Raw genomic sequence first — 13,477 nt, forward strand, 5'->3', positions numbered from 1 at the left:
AAGCTAGAGGTTTGAAAATAAGAATGACGGAATTGGGTTAATGAGTCGGGGGAGCCAATTGGGGGAAGGGGGATCAGATTAATGCAGCCTTGCAAAAAAGAAAAAAAAAGTGGTTGCCTGCAAAAAAATATTTACTAGCCTGCTGTGGGCTAGCATTGGAGGGACAGAACTGGTGTGCTATTGCATTCAGGTCCTGCTTTTGGGGTACCCATAGGCATCGGGGGTGGGGGCACTGTAAGATGGTCCCTTGGCCTGATCCAGCAAGGCCTTCTTATGTTCTTATGACAAGGTACACTGTGTGACTTCCTCTTCTCTCACTTGCTCCCTCCCTCTGGGCCCAACCAGCACAATGCCCTGAAGCTGAGCATGGGGAGAGGGGTGGAGGCTGTCCTTGTCTCCTTGCTCTGGCTTACAGGCTCAAAAAGAGCTGATGAACAGACAGTTCCAGGAGAGGGGGGGCGGACACCTCTTGCGGACTCATGCATGTGCCCACCAATGCCTGCCCTGTGGAGTACTCTTCCCTTCCTCTGCCCTGCCTTCCTACCCTGGGTGCAAAGGAGGGATGGAACGCTCCTTTCCTCCTCTACCAGCTGCAAGTCTTTCATGGTTGCTAATGGCTTCTGGGCTAGTGGTTAATTGCAAGGGTGGGTTAACAGCAAATGCGGAAGGCAAAATGATTTAACTGGACTACACGGTCGATCCCAAAACTATAGGGCTGGACCGTTACAGTGGTACCTTGGTTCTCAAACTTATTCTGTTCCGGGAGTCCATTTGATTCCCAAAACTGTCCGAAAACCAAGGCACGGCATCCGATTGGCTGCAGGAGCTTCCTGCACTCAAGCAGAAGCCACGTCGGGCGTTTGCCTTCCCAAAAACACATGCAAATCAGAACACTTATTTCCGGGTTTGCGGCATTCAGGAGCAGATCTGTTCAACAACTAAGCCGTTCGGGAACCAAGGTACCCCTGTATTCCAGAATGGTGCCCCTCTTCCCCAAACCAACTGGACTGGTACATGAATCTTACTTCAGCAGTGTATGCAGTCCTGGCTTCCAACAGAGGGCAATGGCTGGGAAGAGGAGTTCAGGAGCAACAGCCCAGGGGCTGCCATTGCTGCACTCCAGCACGTGACCCTGAAGTCACTGCCTCACTCTGTACAATGGTAGGGCCAGCCCTACAGAACTTGGGGCTAGGAGGTTAGGGCAGCCACAACAACCAGCTTGCATGGGTGGGGGGATGATACACACTGACTATCAGATTGGGTCTGTGCAAATGAAGAACCTGAAGGCTAATAACTGGGAGCAACTTAGCACTCACCATGATCTACTGGCCCAAAGAATAAAAGGGAACCAATGGCTGTCCTACAGCTGCTGTATAAGTTCGTTTAAAAAGGGCTCACCACACCATGACAAGAATTGAGGACACCAACAGAATTAATATTTCAACCTTCAAACCACAACTGAACAGGAACGTTCAACAAAGGCTAGACTGATTAAAAATGGAGCTTGGTTGCGCAATGCCTCAAGAAGAATTTCTAAAACTGTCAGATGCAAAAGAATAAATCAGCATGCAACATGCAAGAAAAGGCTTTGTGGGAACACCTCTCTTTGGCTGGCCAAGGAAAAGGGTGTTTCCTTTCTAGCTGGAGATATTTTAAATTTAAAGTGTGAAAGGTAGTATGAGAGAGAGGTTTCAGAAACAGCTTTGCGGGATTTTGATGTGTTTTTCAAAGCTCGATGCCGCCTGTGGTGAGGACAGACAAAACACCTTACTGTATTGCAAATCCTAGGCATAGTTACGGTACTCAGAAGCAAGCCCCATTAAGTTCAATGGTACTTACTCCCTGGTAAGTGAGCACAGGATTGCAGCCTCAGTCGTGGGGAGATAGTTTGAATGGACCTTCCTTGCACAAGTAACATTATGTACAGATTTCTGCCTGGCGCAAGTTCAGCAAGCAAGGAACGATGCTGCAATTTTTCTGTGTGTTGGGACAGGGGGTTGTGGGGGACACAGAGCTGTGATGGGCACATACGAGTTGGTGTTAGGGACGAGGGAGAATATATGAACTGAAGCACAGTTATTATTTGAAGCATGCCTTTCTCTGAATTTTGTGATATAGTTCTCCAAACAAATGAAGTATACAAAAATATATATATTGGGGAAACTAGGCAGACAAAGTCATATATTAGTGAAAATAGCACCATACATGCATTATATGAGGGGGACACTTGTCTGTTAGGCAAAAACACATATAAAAATTTGTACATTAGGCTAAAATTCTGATGAATTTTCAAGAGAATCCTTTTTTTTAAAAGGAATTGCAAAACTGATGCAGAAATGTGGTGGACTGGATAAATGAGAAACCAAAATTGACAGGTTAACCCATCTCGACGTGACACCTGTAACATCATCAACATGCATTTCCGACTCCATTATTTTAAAAAATGTTATTTAATTAGTAAGATGAAAGATGGGAGAATGGAGATATAAGAAAATCATTGCGTTCACAATCACAGCTATAGGCGATGTTAATGTGGTTTTATTTTATGTGTGTATGGTGTTGTTGTATGCAGTAAGGATCTAATTAAAAAACAGCAGCCAATATTATGTCCCATTGAGCCAGATATTACAGTGGGACAAAATACATGCTTGTGTGCTGTAGAGCAAGCCATTCCATCACACCACTTGCAGCTCCACTGCCTCACCTCCAGACTCTGGCCAGTGATGGAAAGGCTTAAAGGCTGAGCTATACGAAGAAAAGCCTCTTTGCCGCTGCTCACACTGCTGAGAATGCAGGACTGAGTAGCGAATGCCTGAAGGCCCCCCAAAAACTGGGAGGAGGAGAGGCAAGCTTACAGGTTATGAGCGCTGCAAAAGGAAGCTCCGTTCTATATCGCACAGGTGTGGGTGTGAGACACATGTATATAATTCGGGTGTGGGGAATTGAAGAACAACTGATGTGTACAAAGGGAGGGGTTAGAGACAGCGTGCAAAGGAGGAATGCAGGGGTCTGTGGTGCAAGAAGAAGCAAGGAGTGCCAATATGATTATTATTTTTTTAAAACAGAAAGAGTAGGGATAGCGGTTCTAAAAAGAAAGGGGGTCCAGGAGAGCATTGCATCTCTTCTGTGATCAGACTCAATGGGGTGGTGATTGTTCTTCTGGAAGTGAAAGGGTGCTGTTGAGAGGACCAATGGGAAACCAGCTTGGATGCTTCTGTGCCATTCCATTTCTTCTTAGCCACTGTAAATAGAAAGAGACATTTCATGACTCTGGCATTTGCAGACCTGCATCAACAGCTTCCTTCCTGACCCATGCAGGGGTTGCTTCCAAACATCCCCTTCAGATTTCTTGGTTGGTTTCAGAGCTCCGAATTGCAGGGTTTTGTTTCCAAAATGGAACCACCAATGAGGTAGAATTTGCCCTTGTTCTCCTTTAAATAACATTTATGAATTCTCAGTGGTGGATAATAATAATAATATAACAATTTATTATTTATACCCCGCCCATCTGGCTGGGTTTCCCCAGCCACTCTGGGCAGCTCCTGACAGAATATTAAAAACAAGATAAAACATCAAACATTAAAAACTTCCCTAAACAGGGCTGCCTTCAGATGTCTTCTAAAAGTCAGATAGTTGTTTATTTCCTTGACATCTGGTGGGAGGGCGTTCCACAGGGTGGGCTCCACTACTGAGAAGGCCCTCTGCCTGGTTCCCTGTAACTTCACTTCTCATAGTGAGGGAACAGCCAGAAGGCCCTCGGCACTGGACCTCAGTGTCCAGGCTGAACGATGGGGGTGGAGACGCTCCTTCAAGTATACTGGGCCAAGGCCGTTTAGGGCTTTAAAGGTCAGCACCAACACTTTGAATTGTGCTCAGAAATGTACTGGGAACCAATGTAGGTCTTTCATCTGCTTCGTAACCCTGGCATGTTCAGGAAGGGCTGGGAGAGACCCGTCTGAAATCCTTAAAAGTTGCTGCCGGCCAGTGTAGAACAGGGGCAACCAATGGGGTTTTGCAAAACCTCCAGATGTCTTGGACTACAACTCCCATCATCTCTGACTGCTCACCACACTTGCTGGGGCTGGTGGGAGTTGCCATCCACAATGTTTGAATGGTGCCATGTTAGCTACCTCTGGTGAAGACAACACTGAGTTAGACAGTCCAATGGTTTGGCCCACTTTAAGGCACCTTGCTAGACTAGATTTTTATGTTGTGAACCACCCTGAGATCTATGGGCATAGGGCACTATACAAATTGTAATAATAACGATAACAATGATGATGATAACAATAGCAATAGTAATAATAATAATAACTCCCCCACACACACAACTTTCAGAATCCCAATAAGGCCCACCACTAGCACCTGTCCTGGGCACCTCTGCTGGGCTCCTGAAAATGACCTGCAGTTTAAAAATAACCTGCAGCTATTCTTTTGGGAATTATAGGGACAGAACTACCTAAATTGTATAGAAATAACCAATTTCTTCTTTTCAGGGTTGTGCTGCAAAGTCTTAAAGCAGGGGTGCCTAGCTGCAGGCCTAGGGGCCACATGTGACTCTCCAAGCTTCTTTGTGTCCCACCTTTTCCACACCAAACCCCCTGTCCCAAGCCACACTCCTCACTGATCCTGCTCCTCCCCTTCCTATTTTTTTGCCTGGATGGAGGATATGATGCCCTTGTTGTTCTGCCCACATTCGCCACTGGCTCCGCCCACACCACTAGCATGTGGCCCCCACAAGGTTGCACAGTAGAGAATGTGGCCCTCGGGCTGCAAAAACACCGCCCTTGTCTTAAAGGGTAGGTTTGTTAGCCTGATAACAGCAAAAACAATAGAGTCCTGTAGCAACTAAAGACTGGCAAATATATTATGTCCCAAACTGTGATTCCAAAACACAAGTTATGATTCATTCTACGGTGGCACCTCAAGTTATGTTACCTTCGGGTAACGTAATTTCAAGTTACGAACACGGTAAAGCTGGACATGTATACTTCCGGGTTTCACCGCGCATGCGTGCACAGAAGTAGCACGTCTGGATACTGACTTTTCGGGGTAAGTACGGACCCCCGGGATGAATTAAATTAGTATCCGGTGAGTCCACTGTACTACTACTACTACTACTAATAATAATAATAATAATTCATTTATACCCCGCCCATCTGCCAGGGTTTCCCCAGCCACTCTGGGCGGCTCCCAACAGAATAATAAAAACAATGGTTGACTCAACCGAACACATTCTCCTGACCTGTCCATTTTATGTAGACCTTAGACAAAAACGGATAGCTCCACTCTTAGGCCACCTTTAGCCTGGTAGATAGATAATGTCAGGTTTCGTTTTTGGTGAATAATTTTACTGGTACCACAACCTTTGAGGTGGCCAAATTTCTTTCTTTGGCCCTTAAACGACGTAAGGTTAAAATCGATAGTATCAATATGGGTCTTTATGATTAATCTACTTTTAATGTATGTTTTAGTGTAAACCCCTCTGAGTTGTCTCAGGTTTTTAAAAATTTGTATGGATAATAATTGTGTTCTGACTGACGGTCGAATAAATTGTTGTTGTTGTTGTAATATTAAAAACATGCTAAAACATCAAACATGAAAAGCTTCCCTAAACAGGGCTGCCTTCAGATGTCTTCTAAAAGTCAGATAGTTGTTTATTTCCTTGACATCTGATGGGAAGGTGTTCTACAAAGAGGGCGCCATTACCGAGAAGACCCTGTGCCGGGTTACCTGTAACCTCACTTCTCACAGGGAGGGAACCGCCAGAAGGCCTTCAGAGCTGGACCTCAGTGTCCAGCTGAACGATGGGGGTGGAGACGCTCCTTCAGGTACACTGGAATGGGCAGGCCGGGATGCTCAAGTGGGACTTAGCTCACGTGGACGCAGGCTAATAATTTGCAAGCAACTCAAGCATCTCCTCCCTTTTGTGAGCAATCGGGAATCTCTCTCCCCACCCCCCACTGCTTTGAATGAATGCTGCGATGATGATCCAGGCCTGGACTGGCTGCACCGGATCCCTGGTGGAAAGGAAGTTGGTGTTCTGGGCGTTGTTTGGAAAGCACAGCGGTCTTAGGAAGGAGGCAGGAAAGCAGTGGGGCACTCAGGAAGCTTAAGGAGGCATTCGGAGAACTCTCCGTCTCCATTCGGATGACGAGGGCTTTGGATGTGACTTGAAAACAGTTCTTGCAGAGGGTGTGTGGGTGGTGAGCAACTCTGGCTCCTGCTATTTTCTGCCAGATGGCTGCTGATAACTCCTCTCTCTCTCTCTCGTTCTGTGGCTCTTGTTTTCCACATTGCCGCAATACTGTGCATAGCCTTGGCACCTTTCTCATCCTCGGGGAGGTGTGAATCATCCCCATGGTCTACTGATGGGTGTTGGTCTACTGCTGCCTGACGCCACCTGCAAAACCTGGCACCTGTGTCTCAAAACAGGAGACAAGCTGACATTTTAGGTACTGGGTTCCTTTCTCTGCTTCTGTAGCTTTACTGAGACTCGCACTGCTAGTACATTCAACAGGATGGGAATGGGGGGACCCCGTGGCTCATCCTGACATTGCCGACCTACCCCTCCCGTCATAACTTGACTGCTGGTCATCCTGGCCGATAGGAGCTCTCAACTCAACGGCATCTGCAGGACCACAGGTCCCGTGAGAAGAAGCTTGTTGGATCAGGTCAGGTATCCCCAAAATCGGCCCTCCAGCTGTTTTGGGACTACAACTCCCATCACCCCTAGCTAACAGGACGAGTGGTCAGGGGATGATGGGAACTGTAGTCCCAAAACAGCTGGAGCACCGAGTTTGGGGGTGCCTGGATCAGATCAAAAGTCCATCTTGCTTGGCATCTAGCTGTTCTCCCCACCCCCCAACACACACATACAGCTCAGCAGATACCTCCAAGAAAGTTCAGGATAGGCCACCCCTGTAAAAGTAAAGGACCACTGGACGGTTAAGTCCCGTCAAAGGCAACCATGGGGTTGCGGCGCTCATCCTGCTTTCAGGCCGTGGGAGGTGGCGTTTGTCCGCAGACAGCTTTCCAGGTCGTGTGGCCAGCATGACTAAACCGCTTCTGGCGCAACGGGACACCATGACGGAAGCCAGAGCACACGGAAACGCCGTTTACCTTCCTGCCACAGTGGTACCTATTTATCTACTTGCACTGGTGTGCTTTTGAACTGCTAGGCTGGCAGGAGCTGGGACAGAGCAACGGGAGCTCACCCCGTCGCGAGGATTCAAACCGCCAATCTTCCGATTGGCAAGCCCAAGCGGCTCAGTGGTTTAGACCATAGCTCCACCCGCCACCCCTGTGGGGCACCACCAACCCCAGCAGCAATTCAGTCTGTATTCAGTAGCATTTATCTGGGGACGTGAAAGTTCTGCCATATGGGCATCATAGCCAATTGCCATTTATAGTTCCATCCTCAAGGCATTTGTCTTAGGGAGGGGCTCTAATATTTATTACCTGCTCTTCACTCCCAAGGTTCCACGGGCAGGTTACAACAATTCATAAAATAATTAAAAACAACAGTAAAGGTAAAGGGACCCCTGACCATTAGGTCCAGTCATGGATGACTCTGGGGTTGCGGCGCTCATCTCGCTCTATAGGCCAAGGGAGCCAGCATTTGTCCACAGACAGCTTCCGGGTCATGTGGTCAGCATGACTAAGCTGCTTTCTGGTGAACCAGAGCAGCACATGGAAACGCCGTTTACCTTCCCACCGGAGTGGTACCTATTTATCTACTTGCACTTTGACGTGCTTTCGAAGTGCTAGGTTGGCAGGAGCAGGGACCGAGCAACGGGAGCTCACCCCGTTGTGGGGATTCGAACCGCCGACCTTCTGATCTGCAAGCCCTAGGCTCTGTGGTTTAACCCACAGCGCCACCTGTGTCCCTAAAAACAACAGTACAAGAGATTAAAACACACCAACACCTACATGTCTGTATGGGATATTGCCTAAACAAAAATGTTTGAAGCAGGCACCCAAAAGAGTACAGCGCTGGAACCTGCCTGGTGTTAATGGTCAGGGGGTTCCTAAGTGTAGAAGCTGCAACACTAAAAAATATTTAATTTTAGCTTTCAAATTTTCCAGTTGTCATGCATCCTACAGAACCCAGCAAGAAGAATGAGTGACTATTGTCTAGAATATTATCTAATTGCAATGTTGTGCGGGTGGGCAGCTATGGAATACCAATAAATATTACAGTGTTCGGGGGGGGGGGGAGAATCCACCCACTTCTGTCTCTTCCTGATTCACTTAATACAATTGCATCTGGGAGTCTGTAAGCCTCAGATTGCTTCTAGATCAGTTCTATTTGTCAGTACCACATCTTTTATGTTTTTTTAATGCTTTTGGCTAAGGAAAAACATTAACTCTAATCATGATCATCGTAAACAACACTTAACATTAATCATTGCTGCCTTTGTTTAATGAGCTCGCAGCGGATTTGCTGCAATGTCCTCTCCATCCCATAACAGTCTGCAGGATCCGCATCCTATTCTGGGGGCTCGTATTTCAAACAGGGCTGCTGCAAAACTATCCCATAATGGCAGCCTATACAGTAACTGCACTGATACTTGAAAGGTGAGCTAGCATTGCTTATCTTTTAAAACATAGGCTTGTGTCTAGCGTTTCCTTTCTGCTAGTGAAAGGGCTCAAGTGCTAGTCAACGCATGAGGTTTCTTTTTCGCCCCAGCACTCTCCCCAGAAAAACCTGCTCTTTGCTGCTGAATCGGAGCAAACAGCAATCTGTGGGGGAACTGATTTCAGTGTTAAAGAGTGAGTTTTCCGGGGCACAGCAGTGGGGCAGGGGGGGAGTGCTCAGACATGGAGCTTTAAAGACCGTACCTGTGTCTAGCAAGTGTGGGTCAAAAGGGAAGTTTGGACATTTTGCCACAGATTCAGCAATCTCTTGCACAACCCATGTATACATTGTCTAGCACAGCCATGTTCCGCAGGCACAAAATGTTTTTTCCCCCAGAAGAACAAGGATACCCTAAGGGACTAACTGAATGCCACATTTTGATACAACCCTCAATATTTTAATCTTATTGCACGCTTGGGGAATTCTTGTTTTGTTTTTGTTGATGCATTTGCAGAGCCTGATATTTAATATATAGAGAGGAACTGTTTGGTATAAAATATAAAACAAAGTCCGTTTCCCACAAGTGTTTTATTCACCATAGTCCTCGTTGTACTTTCATGTCTAACTGTTAATTAAACACATGAGGAGGCAGTGGAAATGAGCTCACTGGAGCATTTTTTTGCCACCCTCCAGCTTGTGGAAGATGAACTTCTGCAGCAAGGAGTCATCAATGAAAGCTCTCTGTGCAATTTAGAACCCTCATTTTCCAGGGGTCTAAATGCCTCCACAGGTACAAAACATCCCTATTGCAGATGTTTGCCTTCTGTAAGTTGGACAAGAATGGCAATGGGACGGAGCTTGGGTGATCTTTCCTGCAGCCCCCTCCCATGTTCTGGGCATGTGGCCAAGAAGCAGGCAAGAAGCCCCTTACCACCCTTTAATGCTCCAGGGGTTTAGGAAGTCCCTGTTGTAACTTAAGTGGCTTTAGATTGCCTTGGGCAAGATCGAGCAATTAAGATACTAACAAATTTAATAAATAGTAATGATAGGAGCAATTCACAACAAAATGACAATGAATTTTCATGATTTCTTTAAAAAAAAAAAAAAACCTCACAGAATGATGCAAAAATGTGCAGAACTGAACTCGAGACTGGAAAATGAGAAACTGAGAGAAACCAAAATTGCCATACAGTGGTACCTCTAGTTGAGGACACAATACATTCCGGGGTGCCGTTTGCACCCAAAAAAGTCCGCAACTAGAGTAGTGCTTCTGCGCAAGCGTGGAACGAGATAGAGCGCTTCTGTGCATGTGCAAAGAGCGCTGACTGCTTGTGTACATGTGCAGAAGGTGATAGAGTGCTTCTGCGCATGTGCAAAGAGCACTCACCACTTCTGCATATGCGCAAAGCGAAACCCAGAAGTATACACTTCCAGCTTTGCTGCGTTCACAAGCTACAAAGACGCAAAACAAACCTGACGCAACATGAGGTATGACTGTACAGGGGAACCTCGGTTTTCAAACGTAATCTGTTCCAGAAGACCATTCGACTTCTGAAACCCAAAGCATGCATTTCCAGAAGCAAATACTTACGGAAAACTTAATACGGAAGCTGTGTGGTACGTTCAGCTTCCGAAAACCGTTCGACTTCTGAGATGTTCGAAAACCGAGGTTCCACTGTACAGTCGTACCTTTGATCTCGAATGGCTTAGTTGCCGAACCTTTTGGCTCCCGAACGATCAAAAACCAGAAGCATTCCGGTTTTCAAGATTTTCAAAAGTCGGATGTCCGGCACAGCTTCTGTCGCTTCTGATTGGCTGCAGGAAGGTCCTGCAGCAAATCGGAAGCCGCACTTTGGTTTTCGAACAGTTCTGGGAGTTGGATGGACTTCCGGAATGGATTCCATTCAACTTCTGAGAAATCACTATTTGCCAATCCCTAGCTCCAGGCTAGTGTAGGGAGGGTGGGCAATCTAATCCATGCAGCATACGCAGCTCTGTCCTCCAAAAAGGTGGAATTGCTGGAGCACTAGGGTTGTAATAGATGACCCTCAGGGTCCCTTCCAATTCCTGTTGTTCTGTTCTGTTCTAATCTGCTGCCCAACCCTATTTCCTCACTCTGCCTAATAAAAGGGCTGTCCCTCCTAAAACTGATTTCGGAATCCATAGGAAGTGTAAGGATTATTTAAGCCTTGTTGTTGTTGTTGTTGTTGTTGTTTTTGTTGTTGTTGTTGTTCTTCCTCTTCTTCTTCTTCTTCTTCTTCCTCCTTCTGTCACTCCCTTTCCTTTAGAATCGTTTAATAAATATCTCAATTAGAAACCTGGAGTTGAGTAACGAGGCTCCACTTGGAAGATATCGCCCACGCCGACTGTTCAGCCTAATTGCTAAAAGGAGAGCTGGCTTATGTCTGTCTCCTGCTTTCTTTTAAAATCTCTTAAGTTTGGATTTGGCTGGGGCTTCTTCTTAGGAAAGTGAAGACAGGGTTTATTTTATTTTATTTTATTTTGCAGCCTTAGTGATCATGTGTTTGTGAGAGATAAAACACACTCATCCTTTCTTGCATGGCAAGGCACCGATGGGCACAAGAGTCCCGAGAGTCTCAAACGGTATCCGCCCTTGATTTACTCCACTTTTCTATACCTTTTTCCTGCCAGGTTTTAAAAATAGCATGTGCTGATGTGAGGCATTCAGCCTGGTGTTGCTAAGGAAGAAATCAAATTCAAATCAAGCTCCTTCATCTCCGCTGGGGCGTTAAGTCCTTGTTTCCATGCAAACTACCAGCGTGTAGGATTGCTGCCTGCCATGTTAAAAACTAGGACATACAGTTGTGACTCTTTGCTGGTTCTACATGTGGGAAGTTTGCAGAAAAGAAACAGAAAGAAAAACAAACCAGAGTCGCCGTGAAAAGCGGAACTGGTTCTTTCCTTATTTTCAAGCTGAAATGGAGGAACCATGCAGGGTTCAATGATTGTTTTGGATTTCTAGTGCATGCATACACACATAAGGAATCAGGCCCAATTGAAATAAACACATTTAAAATGAAAACAGGAAAACGAACCTATTCTAAAAGGGAGATCAAGCAAGACAACTCTTGGATCTATCACGGGGTGCAGAGGACATGCAGCTTGTTATATAAAAGGGCCCAGGCTTAATCCCTGGTATCTGCAGCAGGTATTAATGCAGCTACAATTTCCAAGCACCTTTCACAAACTACAGTTCCCAGAATTCTTGGGGGGGGGAAGCCATGTGCTTTAAATATAGGGTGCAGAGGAAGTGACCTTTCTATATTCTATGAGCTGCCATTTGCCTAAAAAGGTAAAGGGACCCCTGACCATTAAGTCCAGTCGCGGACGACTCAGGGGTTGCGGCGCTCATCTCACTTTACTGGCCGAGGGATCCGGCGTACAGCTTCTGGGTCATGTGGCCAGCATGACTAAGCCGCTTCTGGCAAACCAGAGCAGCGCACAAAAACGCCATTTCCTTTCCCGCCAGAGTGGTACCTATTTATCTACTTGCACTCTGACGTGCTTTCGAACTGCTAGGTGGGCAGGAGCCATTTGCCTATAGTACTTGTCAATAAAAATAGATACCGTCTACAAAAATTCAGGATCAAGATCCTGCAACAAAATATTGAGCAGTGCAACCCAAAACTTAATGGTCAGGACAACGCCTGAACAAATTAAGACATGTCCTAGTTGACGTCTCTCGAATCATATGGGGGAGGGTGGTCCAGAGGCTTGGTGGAGCTATGGAAAGGGTGCTGTTCCTTGCTGTCACTAGATGGTGATCTGCCAACCACGGCATGACCAGCAGGGTATCCTCCAATGGGGAAGTGTCCCCAGGATCAACCCACAACACCAGCAGGTAAGGCTGGGGGAGAATACTGTCTGAAAACCTGGAGAGCCGAACTGAGGGAGGTATTCATGTATGCAACCACTGCCGTGAGAATGCTGACAGCCAAATGGTGGAAGGGAGACAAAATACCAACTAAAATGGAATGGCAGGCGGAATTATTTGACTATGTAGGATTGGCAAAGATGACAGGAAAAATTAATAACCAGAAAAACCAAAAGTTTAACAAAGAATGGGATACATACAGATTATATTTAAAAGAACATTGTTCACATATGAAATCTTTGACATGCTTTGATTAACTTCTGCAGTGTTATATGCTACAAAGATTACAGATAATTTATGATAAGTTAAAGGTCATACAATATGCAGTCAACAAGGAAACAAAGGACCCATGCTGAGGATGACCAAAGTCTCAACGTATGGAAGAACTTTATTTTTTTTGTGTGTATTTGATGTGATTTGTTTTTTCTTTGGGTTTTCTGTGGTGAATGAGTTCAATATTTAAAATCAACAAAGGTTAAATTGCAAAAAAGGGAGAGAAAACATGGAGAGCCACTGTCAGTCAGAGTAGGCAATACTGAGCTAGATGGACAAATGGTCGGACTCATTGTAAGACAGCTTCCAATGTTCTTAAGGCAGTCAGTCTGCCAAGTATTCTGATTCTCAGCTGCATAGGGTTTCCTATGTCAATAGCAAAACCTTGAAGATGTACACAATGTACAAAAGTGTACAATTTTGGGGGCGGGGGGGTTCTTGCAAAAACATATACATTGGGCAAAAATACTTGCAAAAACTGTGGGCATTAAGGGAAACGTGTATGAAAACACAAGCAGATTTCCATGTACACTTCTTTTAAAAAATTGGTAAAATGATGTGAAATGGGGCAAACTGGGGACTGGAAAAATGAGAAGCCAAAATTGACAGATTCACCCACCCCTAATTCTGCCCCAGTCAAAACAGCCTCCATCTCTGTCATCAGTAAAAAAATAATAATCAAACGCAGAGCTAAGTACAGATATCCCCAGCTGTTGAGTGGCGCTCAA

At 45.8% G+C, this 13,477-nt stretch overlaps 1 protein-coding gene across 1 annotated transcript in view; it reads right to left on the reverse strand.

Annotated features, from left to right (window-relative positions):
• Nucleotides 1-3,127: 3,127 nt before the first annotated feature.
• Nucleotides 3,128-13,477, reverse strand: part of NRGN (neurogranin) — a 45,786-nt gene continuing 35,436 nt past the window's right edge. The window contains exon 3 of the mRNA XM_033172211.1: nt 3,128-3,241. The gene's annotated coding sequence lies outside the window, so the exon portion shown is untranslated. The remainder of the gene's footprint in view (nt 3,242-13,477) is intronic.

This window comes from Lacerta agilis, chromosome 15 (genome assembly GCF_009819535.1).
Source record: "Lacerta agilis isolate rLacAgi1 chromosome 15, rLacAgi1.pri, whole genome shotgun sequence".
Lineage (NCBI taxonomy): Eukaryota > Metazoa > Chordata > Lepidosauria > Squamata > Lacertidae > Lacerta > Lacerta agilis.